The sequence below is a fragment of the Ctenopharyngodon idella genome, chromosome 11 (genome assembly GCF_019924925.1).
Source record: "Ctenopharyngodon idella isolate HZGC_01 chromosome 11, HZGC01, whole genome shotgun sequence".
Lineage (NCBI taxonomy): Eukaryota > Metazoa > Chordata > Actinopteri > Cypriniformes > Xenocyprididae > Ctenopharyngodon > Ctenopharyngodon idella.
Window position 1 is genome coordinate 18,298,653 of NC_067230.1, and position 14,645 is coordinate 18,313,297.

The following is a 14,645-nucleotide window of genomic DNA, read 5'->3' on the forward strand; positions in this document are numbered from 1 at the left end:
TTTTCAGCTGTGTGCACTTCAGTCCAAACGGACATTCCATTAGTGGAAATAATCTGCCTTTGAGATTGTTACACAACACTGTACACTCAGAACACAGAGTACAAAGTCGCATACTGACACACATACACACAGTGACATGCGTCCCCCCTCCCCTCGCCGAGCCCAGGATTTTTCTCAATGGATGCGATGGCAACTAGTGTGTTTTCCTTTATATAGTAAGGGGAAAGGGAAAGCCACACAACAGTATTTGAGTTAACATGAAGGAACTTGGTTCTTTGTTATATGTATATTTTTACAATAAGAATAAAATAAATTAATAAATTAAAAACAATTAAATACATTTAAATTGGTATTTTTAGGATTTAGTCAATATCTGTTTGTTTACAACTATGGAAGCTTGTTTTCAGCCACCAAATAAAAAAAATAAAAAAGGTAATTGCAACTTTTTATCTCACAATTCTGACTTTATTTCTCAGAATTGCAAGATATAAAGTCAGAATTGCAAGATATAAAGTCTGAATTGCGAGTTATAAAGTCAGAATTTCGAGTTATGAAGTCAGAATTGCGAGTTATAAAGTCAGAATTGCGAGATATAAAGTCAGAATTGCGAATTATAAAGTCAGAATTTAGAGTAATAAAGTCAGAATTGGGAGATATAAAGTCAGAATTGCGAGTTATAAAGTCAGAATTGGGAGATATAAAGTCAGAATTGCGAGATATAAAGTCAGAATTGTGAGATATAAAGTCAGAATTGGGAGTTATAAAGTCAGAATTTCGAGTTATAAAGTCAGAATTGCGAGATATAAAGTCAGAATTGCGTGATATAAAGTCAGAATTGCGAGTTATAAAGTCAGAATTTCGAGTTATAAAGTCGGAATTTCGAGTTATAAAGTCAGAATTGTGAGATATAAAGTCAGAATTGCGTGATATAAAGTCAGAATTGGGAGTTATAAAGTCAGAATTGCGAGTTATAAAGTCAGAATTGCGTGATATAAAGTCAGAATTGGGAGTTATAAAGTCAGAATTTCGAGTTATAAAGTCAGAATTGCGAGATATAAAGTCAGAATTGCGAGATATAAAGTCAGAATTGCGTGATATAAAGTCAGAATTTCGAGTTGTAAAGTCAGAATTGCGAGTTATAAAGTCGGAATTTCGAGTTATAAAGTCAGAATTGTGAGATATAAAGTCAGAATTGCGAGTTATAAAGTCCGAATTGTGAGATATAAAGTCAGAATTGCGAGTTATAAAGTCAGAATTGTGAGATATAAAGTCAGAATTTCGAGTTAGAAAGTCAGAATTGTGAGATATAAAGTCAGAATTTCGAGTTAGAAAGTCAGAATTGTGAGATATAAAGTCAGAATTGCGAGTTATAAAGTCAGAATTGTGAGATATAAAGTCGGAATTTCGAGTTAGAAAGTCAGAATTGTGAGATATAAAGTCAGAATTTCGAGTTATGAAGTCAGAATTGCGAGTTATAAAGTCAGAATTGCGAGATATAAAGTCAGAATTGCGAATTATAAAGTCAGAATTTAGAGTAATAAAGTCAGAATTGGGAGATATAAAGTCAGAATTGCGAGTTATAAAGTCAGAATTGGGAGATATAAAGTCAGAATTGCGAGATATAAAGTCAGAATTGTGAGATATAAAGTCAGAATTGGGAGTTATAAAGTCAGAATTTCGAGTTATAAAGTCAGAATTGCGAGATATAAAGTCAGAATTGCGTGATATAAAGTCAGAATTGCGAGTTATAAAGTCAGAATTTCGAGTTATAAAGTCGGAATTTCGAGTTATAAAGTCAGAATTGTGAGATATAAAGTCAGAATTGCGTGATATAAAGTCAGAATTGGGAGTTATAAAGTCAGAATTGCGAGTTATAAAGTCAGAATTGCGTGATATAAAGTCAGAATTGGGAGTTATAAAGTCAGAATTTCGAGTTATAAAGTCAGAATTGCGAGATATAAAGTCAGAATTGCGAGATATAAAGTCAGAATTGCGTGATATAAAGTCAGAATTTCGAGTTGTAAAGTCAGAATTGCGAGTTATAAAGTCGGAATTTCGAGTTATAAAGTCAGAATTGTGAGATATAAAGTCAGAATTGCGAGTTATAAAGTCCGAATTGTGAGATATAAAGTCAGAATTGCGAGTTATAAAGTCAGAATTGTGAGATATAAAGTCAGAATTTCGAGTTAGAAAGTCAGAATTGTGAGATATAAAGTCAGAATTTCGAGTTAGAAAGTCAGAATTGTGAGATATAAAGTCAGAATTGCGAGTTATAAAGTCAGAATTGTGAGATATAAAGTCGGAATTTCGAGTTAGAAAGTCAGAATTGTGAGATATAAAGTCAGAATTTCGAGTTATAAAGTCGGAATTGCAAGTTATAAAGTCGGAATTTCGAGTTATAAAGTCAGAATTGCGAGTTATAAAGTCAGAATTTCGAGTTAGAAAGTCAGAATTGCGAGTTAGAAAGTCAGAATTTCGAGTTATAAAGTCAGAATTGTGAGATATAAAGTCGGAATTTCGAGTTATAAAGTCAGAATTGTGAGTTATAAAGTCAGAATTGCGAGATATAAAGTCAGAATTGTGAGATATAAAGTTTGTAATTATGTAATCATTTGTAATAATGCAGACAGAGGCACGTTTTTCCAATGAGCTTGGGTTGCATTATTTCCCCTTTTTGTGGCTTTTCTGGTTTGTGCTCATCATTTCTACTTAATATCTATGGACAGATTGTGTGAAACATTCAGAAATGATCTGAACTCATCTGTCAGTAATTCCTAAGGGTGTTTGCTCCATATAAACGGTGCTTCACGGACAGTTAACTCAATTAGTGTACTGAGAGACTTTCCGGAGACTAGTTAGTTGTTCAAACGGGAAAACTGAAGACATTATTAGTTACATAATCCACAAAGTTCAGCTAAAGTATTCATTTGTGTTCAGAATACACCACCTATTTGCTTCATTATCTCTCCTGTGATATTTAGCATAAGTTCAGCGTCCCACTGACTGACTGATCAGGTGGTGTTTCTGCAAGATCTGATTATCCAAATCCATTCAAAGAGACAATATTCCACTCAGAAATGATCTAGAATGTGTAGTACCTGCATCTACCAGCAGGGGCTGATGGCACCGTGCTGACTTTGGTCACTTTATAGTCATGTGATCTGTAATTTTATCAAAAGTGACAAGCCTCTAAACACAGGTGAGACTGAGAGACTCTCAATAGCGCCGCTGATGTAAACACACGTACATACTGACCTACTGATGCTGTAATTGCCTTTATGTCCGTATATTTAAATCTGCTTGTTGAATGTAATGTAATGTTACAGCTGTTCATCTTTCATCTGAATCCTATTAGGTTTGTCTTGATTCTCCCAAATACCGAACAGGCCTACATCTAGTTTAATATGCTTACTGTACTTACAAACATGATGTCCTGTGTGTTTTTCTTTAGATATCAGTATATATCCACAGGCAGATGTTGTGGCTTCATATTTAATCCTTATTTCGGAGGTTATGTCACTCCGTCATTTCGGGAGTGTGGAGTAACTTTGTGAGAGGAATTAGGCAGCTTGTGTAGTAAACAGGCCAAATCTGAATCGCTCTACAAACTATAAAGGATTATATTTTCTGAAATGTCATGTTTAAGTATGCAAATGATGCATGCATTATCTAATCTGTTGTTCCAAACACGCTTGGTTATTTTAGCAGAAAACAGATATAATCTGTTCCTCACACAAAGCTCATATGCATATGATATCGTATCTGAAGCTCAATTTCAAACGGACACATTGTGTGTCTCACAATGCTCCATATATAGTGAAACGATCCATCAGGACTAATTGTGTTTTTATTCATACTAGGGAGCATGACCTTTGAGAGCTGAGGTCAGCTCACTCACATTGTTCTGACTGCCCCATGACTCATATGTTCTTTGATTGACAGCTCGATGACAGACAACTAGCCACGCCCCCATGAGCACAGCAGCCTATTCTCCACATTTCTCTGGAAAAAGACCCTAAAATGTCCTTCATAAGTTGTTGGATTAGTAGTGTGGAGGTCCTGGAGGTCAGCAAAGTACCGATTAAAATCAGAGATTTTTGTTCTTTGGCTGTGTGACTTTTATAGATTTTATGGACATGCATACCATGATCACATGAGGGTCATTCTCTGTCTGTGTGGAAAATCATCTCTTTTACATTTAATACAAGGACTGAAATCACTCCCAAGAGGATATACCGTATATACAAATGTACAAAAGAATAATGTTTAATACATTTATATATACATTTTGTATATTACACTAAATAAATCATCATCATTTGGCACTTAAATCACATATATTATTATTATTATGTCACATAATCACACGCACATATGTATAATATACATATTAACATTTATTCTGTATATTTACAAAGTTATATATATATATATATATATATATATACAGGTGCTGGTCATATAATTAGAATATCGTGAAAAAGTTCATTTTTTTATTGTAAATTATTTTAAAAAATGAAACTTTCATATATTCTAGATTCCCTACATGTAAAGTAAAACATTTCAAAAGTTTTTTTTTTTTAATTTGTTGATTAGAGCGTACAGCTAATGAAAGTCCAAAATCCAGTATCTCAAAATATTAGAATATTTACATTTGAGTTTCATTAAATGACCATCCCTACAGTATAAATTCCGGGTATCTTTTGTTCTTTGAAACCACACTAATGGGGAAGACTGCTGACTTGGCAATGGTCCAGGAGACAATCATTGACACCCTCCACAAAGAGAGTAAGTCACAGAAGGTCATTACTGAATGGGGTGGCTGTTTACAGAGTGTATATCAAAGCATATTAAATGCAAAGTTGACTGGAAGGAAGAAATTGGGTAGGCAAAGGTGCACAAGCAACAGGGATGACCACAAGCTTGAGAATACTGTCAAGTAAAGCCAATTCAAACACTTGGGAGAGCTTCACAATGAGTAGAATGAAGCTGGAGTCAGCGCATCAAGAGTCACCACACTCAGACATCTTCAGGAAAAGGACTACCAAGCCACTTCTGAACCAGAGACAACGTCAGAAGCATCTTACCTGGGCTAAGGAGAAAAAGAACTGGACAGTGAACAGTGGTCGAAAGTCCTCTTTTCAGATAAAAGTAAATTTTGCATTTCATGTTGAAATCATGGTCCCAGAGTCTAAAGGAAGACTGGAGAGGCACAGAATCCAAGCTGCTTGAAGTCTAGTGTGAAGTTTCTGAAGTCAATAATGATTTGGGGGGGCCGTGACGTCTGCTGGTGTTGGTCCATTGTGTTTTATCAAGTGCAAAGTCAATGCAGCCATCTTCCAGGAGATTTTGGAGCACTTTATGCTTCCATCTGCTGACAAGCTTTATGGAGATGCTGATTTCCTTTTCCAGCAGGACTTTAGCACCTGCCCACAGTGCAAAAACCACTTCCAAGTGGTTTGCTGACCATGATATTACTGTGCTTTATTGGCCAGCCAACATGCCTGACCTGAATCTATGGGATATTTTCAAGAGAAAGATGAGAAACAGTCGATCCAACAATATACAGATGATCTGAAGGCTCAATAGTGCCTCAGCAGTGCCACAGGCTGATCACTTCCATGCCACACTTCACTGATGCAGTAATTTGTGCTAGGAGCAAGTCATTTGCTGTAATATGTCCTGCCGATCAAGTATTGAGTGCACAAAAGAACATACTTTAAAGAACTTGAACTTTTCTGTTTTGCAAATCCATTTTTTGATTGATCTTAGGAAATATTCTAATATTTTGAAATACTGGATTTTGGACTTTCATGAGCTGTACGCTCTAATCATCAATTTTTAAAAAAAAAAACTTTTGAAATGTTTTACTTTACATGTAGGGAATCTAGAATATATGAAAGTTTCATTTTTAAAAATAATTTATAATAAAAAAATGAACTTTTTGATGATATTCTAATTATATGACCAGCACCTGTATATTATTTTGTAAATATACAGAATACAGAATAAATGTTCATATAATGCATGTAAAATTTAAACAAACTTTTACAATTAAAATACTTACAGGATTAAAATTAATATTACAATTACAATTTAGTATATATAAACAAAATCATCATTTGGCATTTAAATCACTTATTAGTAGTTTTAAGATTATTTTGTAAATATATATTAAATATATAATACATTTAAAATGTAAACTAAATTTTAAAATTAAAACTAAATTATATGTGTATATTTACACTATATTTACATATATATATATAAATTAAATATTAAACTTAATATTACGATTACAATTTAGTATATTTACACAAAATCATCATTGGATTTAAATCATTTAGTAGTTGTATTTGTGTACATATGCTGTCATTATATATTATTTGACATTTTAGTATATAATGAGTAATAGTGAGTAGGTGATCTTTCTCTAGATTTAGTGTTTAAATTGCTTGTTTTAGAGGTGGAACTACTTTTCTAGGTGGATGAATGTGCGTTACCAGCATAATTCCTGTTGGTGGAGTTTACGCCATGTAAACTAGATGTGTCACTGCTATTCATGATTTGATTGAGTCAAAATGATGGTCTGTGGTAATCGATATAATGCCTCAGATGCTATCGATGGAGCTCAGATTGTATTGGACCAAGAATATTCCTTTGATTTCAGGTGTGGACGGGTCTCAGTAGCTGTAAGGCCGTGCTGCTTGACCTCATGCGCTCAGTAGTCGTGTGTTTACCCTAGCAAGGTTCACACTGATCTAATGGAGGGGCACAAGTTACGAAACAGCAGCGCTCGCTGTGGCAGTAACGTCTGGCCCCGCAGCAATGTTTACGCTCAGAGTGATTTTATTAAAACAGTATAGGTCAAAGCAACTGGGCCATTTCTGTTAGCCCCTCAGCTCAGCCACAAATACGGTTATTCCCGACGGGCTTGGAGCTTGACTGACTCAGAGAACAGGATGTTCTGGACTCGTTACAGAGGAGGAGGGGGAACGACCGAGAGAGGGAGAGAGAGAGAGAGAGGTGGGGGGGGGGGAACCTGCGGCTACTGCGAGCAGCGGCAGCAGAATGCCGGCCTGTTTGTTTTGAACAACTTTAAATGTGCTTTGATGCTTGAATGGCAACTCAAACATACAGGGCCAAACGCTGAGAGAGCGATCGCGGTGAGGGCGGGGGCGGAGACAGAGGCGGGGCCAACCATCGTGAGAACAGACACAGACTTCACAGAGATTGGCTCTTTTGTTTTAAACAAGTGATACAGATTATATTCATGTTTTTGATTATTCTAAATAAACACAAAACCAAATATATTATAAATAATATGATTCTGGTGCAGTTTTGGATCTGAGTGCAGCTTTTAATACTGTTTTAATCTCATCTAGCTGCTGTCGGTATCACTGGTACTGTCTTTCCATGGCTTCATATCTCTTGGACAGGCAACAATTCATTAGCATTCATAAACAGAAATCTCTCTCTGTCACTGTTTCCAGTGGTGTACCTCAAGGGTCCGTTCTTGGTCCGCTTCTGTTTCTAATCTAAATGCTTCCTCTTGGTCAGATCATCCAGTGTCATGGTCTCAGTGTCATTTCCATAGTTATAGCTGATGATACACAAATCTGTCTTACCTTTCAGCCCAATACTGTAATTTTTTGACTTTCACAACATGTCCGTATACTAAATCTCAAAGATGGCGAAACGGTTATCCGTGCCTTTAAAACCTCATGTCTGGACTATTGTATCTCTTTGTTTTGTGGCCTACTCACTAAAGCCTTTAATCACTTGCAACTAGTTAAAAACATATTATTATTATTATTATTATATAAACAATACATTAAAAAAAACATAAATCAAATAAAAACAGTTCCCAACTATGATTATTTTTATATTTAAATGTTAAAAAAAAAGAAGAAATTCAGAACCATTATATTTATTAATGTTTTTTGTCGTCTGGTGATTTTTTTTTTAACAACTAATACTTATATTTTTTATATTGGATAACAGATCTGAATTTTAATTATTGTTGATTATTAATTATTGTAGACAAAAAAAAAACATTTAAAATTCTGGTACTTTGGCTAACTAATAAGTATTATTATTAATAATTTAGTTATTTAAAATATGATACCCAGTATTTTTATGTTTTAGTGCCTGATAACTGATTACTAAATTTGATACCTAAAATAATCTGATAATTATTGTCTTATTTCTGCTTTTTGACATATAGTGATTGTTTTTTGTTTTTTTTATGGGATAACTGATTTGAAGATCTAATTTTTATTTATTGTTAATTATTTCAAAATTTATAAATGTACATTTTAAAATATAAAAAATAAATTAAAAAAATATATGTATTTTTAAAAAGATATTTAAATTTCTGGTTGTCTGCCTCACTAATAATAATTATTAATATTATTAATAATAATAGTTTAGTTTTATTTTAAATATGATACAGATTATTAAGTGTCTGATAACAGAAATGCAGAATCATCTATAATTATTGTTTTATTTCTGCTTTTTGATATGTATCGATAACCCATTTTCCCTTTAAATATAAATAATATGATTCTGGTGTCTCTTGGATCTGAGTGCAGCTTTTAATACTGTTTTAATCTCATCTAGCTGCTGTCAGTATCACTGGTACTGTCTTTCCATGGCTTCATATCTCTTGGACAGGCAACAATTCATTAGCATTAATAAACAGAAATCTCGCTCTGTCACTGTTTCCTGTGGTGTACCTCAAGGGTCCGTTCTCAGTCCGCTTCTGTTTCTAATCTATATACTTCAGATCCTTCAGCGCCATATGGTCTTAATTTCCATAGTTATAGCTGATGATACACAAATCTGTCTTACCTTTCAGCCCAATACTGTTTCCTCCCCCTTCCATCACTTCCTGTCTACAAGATCTCAAAGTATGGATGGCTCAAAACGTCTTAAAACTGAATACTGACAAAACCGAAATCCTGTTAGTAGGCCTTAAATCTCTTGTGTTTTCTCAACATGACTTCTACATTCATGTTGACAGAGTTATGGTTTCTTTCATCACACATTATAAGGAATCTTGGGGTACTATTTGATTCCGAATTATGTTTTGAACCCAAATTTGTTTTTTTACTTTCGCAACATTGTCCGTATACGATGCTGAAACTGTTATCTATGCTTTTATAAGCTCGTTTCTGGACTATCTACTCACTAAAGCCCTTAATCACTTGCAACTAGTTCAAAACATACTATTATTATTATTATTATATAAACAATATATAAAAAACATAAATAAATCAAATAAAAACAGTTCCCAACTATGATTATTTGTATGTTTAAGTGTTAAAAAAAGAAATGCAGAACCATTATATTTATTAATGTTTTATTTCTGCTTTTTGACATCTGATGATTTTTTTTTTTTACATCTAATACTTATATTTATATAAGATGATTATTAATTATTGTAGACAAAAAAAAAAAAAAAAAAAAAAAACATTTAAAATTCTGGTACTTGTACAAATTCTTGGCTAACTAATAAGTATTATTATTAATAATTTAGTTATTTAAAATATGATACCCATTATTTTTATGTTTAAGTGTCTGATAGCTGATAACTAAATTTGATACCTAAAATAATTGATAATTATTGTCGTATTTCTGCTTTCTGACATCTGGTGATTGACATCTGATTTAAAGATCTGATTTTTAATTATTGTTAATTATTGTAAAAGATATAAATGTACATTTTAAAATATAAAAAATAAAAGAAAAAATTATTTAGATTTATTTAGATCTATTTTTTTAGATTTTAAAATTTCTGGTTGTTTGCCTTTGCACTAATAATAATTATTAATATTATTAATAATAATCATTTATTTTTATTTTAAATATGATACAGATTATTAAGTGTCTGATAACAGAAATGCAAAATCATTTATAATAATTGTTTTATTTCTGTTTTTTGACATGTATCGATAACCCATTTTCCTTTTTATTTTAAGAATTGGATAACCAGTTTGCAGATCTGATATTTTAATTATTGTTAATATTAATTATTGTAAAAATATTTTTACAAATTTGGCTCACTATACTATACAGATTATATTGTTTTATTTCTGCATTTTGACAGTCAAAACTAAAGAATCTTTAGACCCCGACGATATAAAGCATTATGAATATTAACATTTTTTAAGCATTTCTGTAACTTAAGCAATAATGACTGTAAATAGTTCAATTAAAATATGAAGGTAATTTAAAGTGAACGTATTCGTGTTGCTGCTGTTCTTTAGATGTCCACTAGATGGCATTTATCAGAAGACATGATACCGATAACCAAATAAACATAAACATAAACGTGTGAATATCAGTAAAACATTGCGGGTGAAAGCGATTATGGGTTTATGCGAGTATGTAAACAGTGTGAAATGAATGAGACGCGAGGGTAAAAACCTCACTAAGGCCACTCAGGAGCCCTGCCAAGTCTGATCGCCGCTTGCTTTTGAGACGCGACCTCTTTCTCGGAGAGAGAGAGTTAGTTTTTTGGCCCGAGGTTTTGTTTTGATCCCTCTCTGCTTGTGTGTGCTGACAGGATCTATGAGGATTATGAGGTCTGTGTACTGTAGCAGAGGAAACCTTCCAGCTCTTTCTGTTGCTTCATATAAAACAAACACAGGCCCGCTCCTTCCAAGAAGACCTCGGATATGATTATCACGTCTGAGTTCGGTTGCGAATGCTTGTGCTTATTGAGTTTGGGTGCGTGTTCGTATACCGTAGTATTACAGATGTCCTGCTTCTCTTGCCTTTGTGCTTGTAATCTTTCAGCCGGTTGGTGGAGGCTCTGGGTTTCCTGTCACAAGCGATTAGGTTGACGGTAAACTTTGTTTGCACACAGGCTCGCCAGCACCCTCGCAGCCAAAAACACAGGCTAAATCCTAATTGCTCCCCCCTTGTGTCTGAGAGCCGTCACATGTCTTTCAAAAGCATTTGTAACTCTGTAATGCCTTCGTTTCCACTGGGGATTTGTAGACGATTAAAGGAAACAAAAGCAAATTCAAGATGTTAAAACAGAATCTGGACGCTCACAGGAAGGACGTCATGTTGTGTTTCGGCCATACTATATACATTTTCAGTTCACTTAGTTTAGAATTAGATGTCTTTCATTAACATTTTTGAATTAAAATAAATTTTTTATGAGATTTAAAAGTTGTTGTGACTGTTCTGAGCTCGCAATGAAGAAAAAAGTCATTTTAAAATGTTTTTTATAATATTATAAATTATATGAATTATCATTTTTATACGTTTATGAAGTTGATGCGACTGTTTTGCGGCCATAATGAGGAAAAATGTCTCATTAAAAGGCTGAGATTTGTTTTGAAAGAATTTGGCATTATATTTCATGTTTTTTATAATATTATAAAATATTATAAAATGTAACTGAGTTTGTACTGAAGAAAAGTGTCTCATTTTGACATAACATTTTGTATTTTCTTATAATATTATAAATTATATAAGTAATAATTTGTATCATTTTATAAAGTTGATGTGACTGTTTAAGCTTGAACTGAGGAAAAAAATTACTGACATTATATTTTTATAATATAATATTTTGTTATAATTTTGTATTTATTTAAAATAAATTATTTATTTAAAAAAATAGGTTTAGCAGCATATTGTAAAACTTTTAATTTTAAAATATAAATAAAGATAGAAATTCTGGTACTTTGGATCACTAATAATTATTATTTTTAATAATTTAAGTTTTTTTATTAAGGTACTCCACATGTTTAGGTTGCTTTGGATAAAATATTTTTTATATATTTTTTTATTTAATTAAAATAAATTATTTATTTATTAAAAAAAATTGGTTTAGCAGCATATTTTAAGAAATGTAAATTTAAAAATATATATATATATATAAATAAATAAATATGAACATTTAAAAAATACATTTATTTAAAATTCTGATTCTTTGACTCACTAATAATTATTATTTTTAATAATATTTTAAGTTTTTAAGTCCACATGTTTAGGTTGCTTTGGACAACATATTTTTTATAAATTTTTTTTTTTATTTAATTTAAAATAAATTATTTAAAAAATCAGTTTAGCAGCATATTGGTACTTTGGCTCCCTATTAATAATTATTTTTAATAACATTTTTAAAAAATAAATGTAAGATACACACAATGTATTTATTCAAGATGTAGTCTAAAACGTAATAAATATTTTTTTTTACAAGTTTTGACAAACCAACATTTTTTTTTTTTTAAAGATTTCTTTTGTGCATCTTTATTTGTCACCTATGCAGCGATATGAAATTGTCCCCTTTTTGACAAAAGCAGTAAATGCAGTAAAATGCATGAGCAACAAGCCTGTTTTTTAACCATATTTTGGATGGACCCACAATAAAAGCCCCTGGGCAAAGTTTCATGAGTGTGGGTGTCAAACAAAAGAAACCAAGAGAAGGAAAGCAGTGTCTGTCCAGACTAGATTTAACTTATCAAGCATTTATTGCACAACATCAGAGCGACGGCTCCAGGAGCTGATGCATATTTTAAAAGAGCCGTTACGGAGAAGAAGCCGTCCAGGAGCTCAAGCGTGAAATCCACGGGAGGGGAACGGTGGACAGTTTAAACCTGATATCCCGGCAAACTCAATACTAATCCCCATCACGCCGTCTGATGACTCTCTCAGGCAGGTTGAGTTGTCATCATCCCTTTATGCTTTGCACAATACCGTGACACCTTTTCCCTGCGTGTGCGCACACGTTCTCCCGCCGCGTCCTTGAGAACGGGATCGCGGTTAGTTTATAAAGGGGCACGCATTCATAATGGATCTCTGAACTGAACCTGAAAGCGTTCGGGGCGCTAAAAGCCCTCAGCGTAACACTGGAAACCAAGCTGTGAGTCTTTGTTGAAAACCGTATCTTCTTTTCATGCCCTTGACAGAGAGACTGTGTCCTCCGTTAGCGCTTCGGCGGCCCCAATGAACTCTCATCGGGTCGCGCGCCACCGAATGTTTTTGGTACACTGCTCCCGTTACGAAACGTCTCCGCGGGTCAGACTGCAGAGGGGAAAATGCAGTTTTGTGCTCATGTTGACAGCTGCGTGAAGTATGTTTGTGCCCGAGGACCTCAGGAGGCTGTTAATCTGAATGGATTGGCCCTTAACAAGACCACTTGACCTACATTAGCACCGGGAGATTGGAAGATGCAGGAGTGTGTGGCGTTTTGAGGAGATGCTGATGGTGTGGGTTAGATTTATATTAGTGGACACGCCCACTTTCTGTTCACCGCCCACCTTATGCTAATTAAAAACGACCAGTTTCAATCTGATTCGCTTTCTTTTGTGGCTGGTTATTGAGTCCATGAATTCAGGCACTGGTAAGGACAGTCAGGCTCACGCTACACATGAAATAATAGCATATTTTCAAGTTGAGTCGTTGCATCAACTGGATGTTACTGTCGTCTGTTTAACATTTCTAACGAAAAACAGTTGTCAAATATGAAACGTAGATCTTTCCGTGCACTTTTCCACCGCTAAAACTAAAGCGTCGCGTTGAAATTCTCACTCGTCTTCAGGGTTGCCAGGTTTTCACAATAAAACCCGCCAAAAACTAGCCCAATCGTGTTTTAGGGGGGTTCCCCTGGTAAAAATCACATTCTAGAGGTAAAATCCACGTTTTTGATGGGGTTCCCCAGGTAAAATTCGAATTCCAGGGGCTAAATATCATGTTATTTGGGGTCGCTTCAACCCGCAGACATGAAAAACAACCTGCGGCAACAGTGTTAAAGTAACCCAATTCTGTGGGAAAACCGCGGACTTGGCAGCACTGGTGGTCTTCTGTGAACATTAAGCCCCGCCTACTTTGATTTGATTGGCCAAAAAATATATTCACTCTTATTTGTAATATGTCAAAAATGCAAAACGTTTCTTGTCTTGTCACATTCAGTTATGAATTACATTAATCATATCATATTAATCAAATAATAGCATGTTTTCATTTCAAAATGTCGAAATTTCATAAAAATATTGAGTAGTTTGCATCAACTGGATGTTACTGTCGTCCGTTTAACATTTCTATTGAAAAACAGTTGTCAAATATGAAATGTTTAGCAACTTACATATTTCCGCGCACTCTTCCGGCGTTAAAACTTAAGTGTCGTGTTGGAATTCGTCTTCAGGGTTGCCAGGTCTTATTAGTCTCCGCTTGCGGCGACTGTCAAGGCGGTCGAGCAAATCCACCATATTTTTTATAAATACTACTGTTGTTACGTCACAAAATGTAGTTTTAAGCATTTTTAGGCCATATTGTAGTTATTTAAACCTCAAAAATGACTCATATACAAACATAGTGCCTATTTGTCGCTTTCGAGATGTGAGCTTCAGACCGTCAGCAGCCGTTCAGCGCTCATGTACCCACCGAGAACAGCTTCATCTCGGCCAGTGCTTTGGGAATTTGCAGCTGGCTCTTATGTAGATAGAGATTAAATGAGATATAATTTATTTGGGGTATATAAAATGGGCAATCTTTGGTCTTAATAATCCATTACTTGTTCCAGAGCAAAACAATTTGGGTTAAGAGGAAAAGTAAGTTTCAAAACTTTATATTTAGGCTATATTTAACTTAAATCCAGTACTCGAGCACTACTTTTGTATATACTT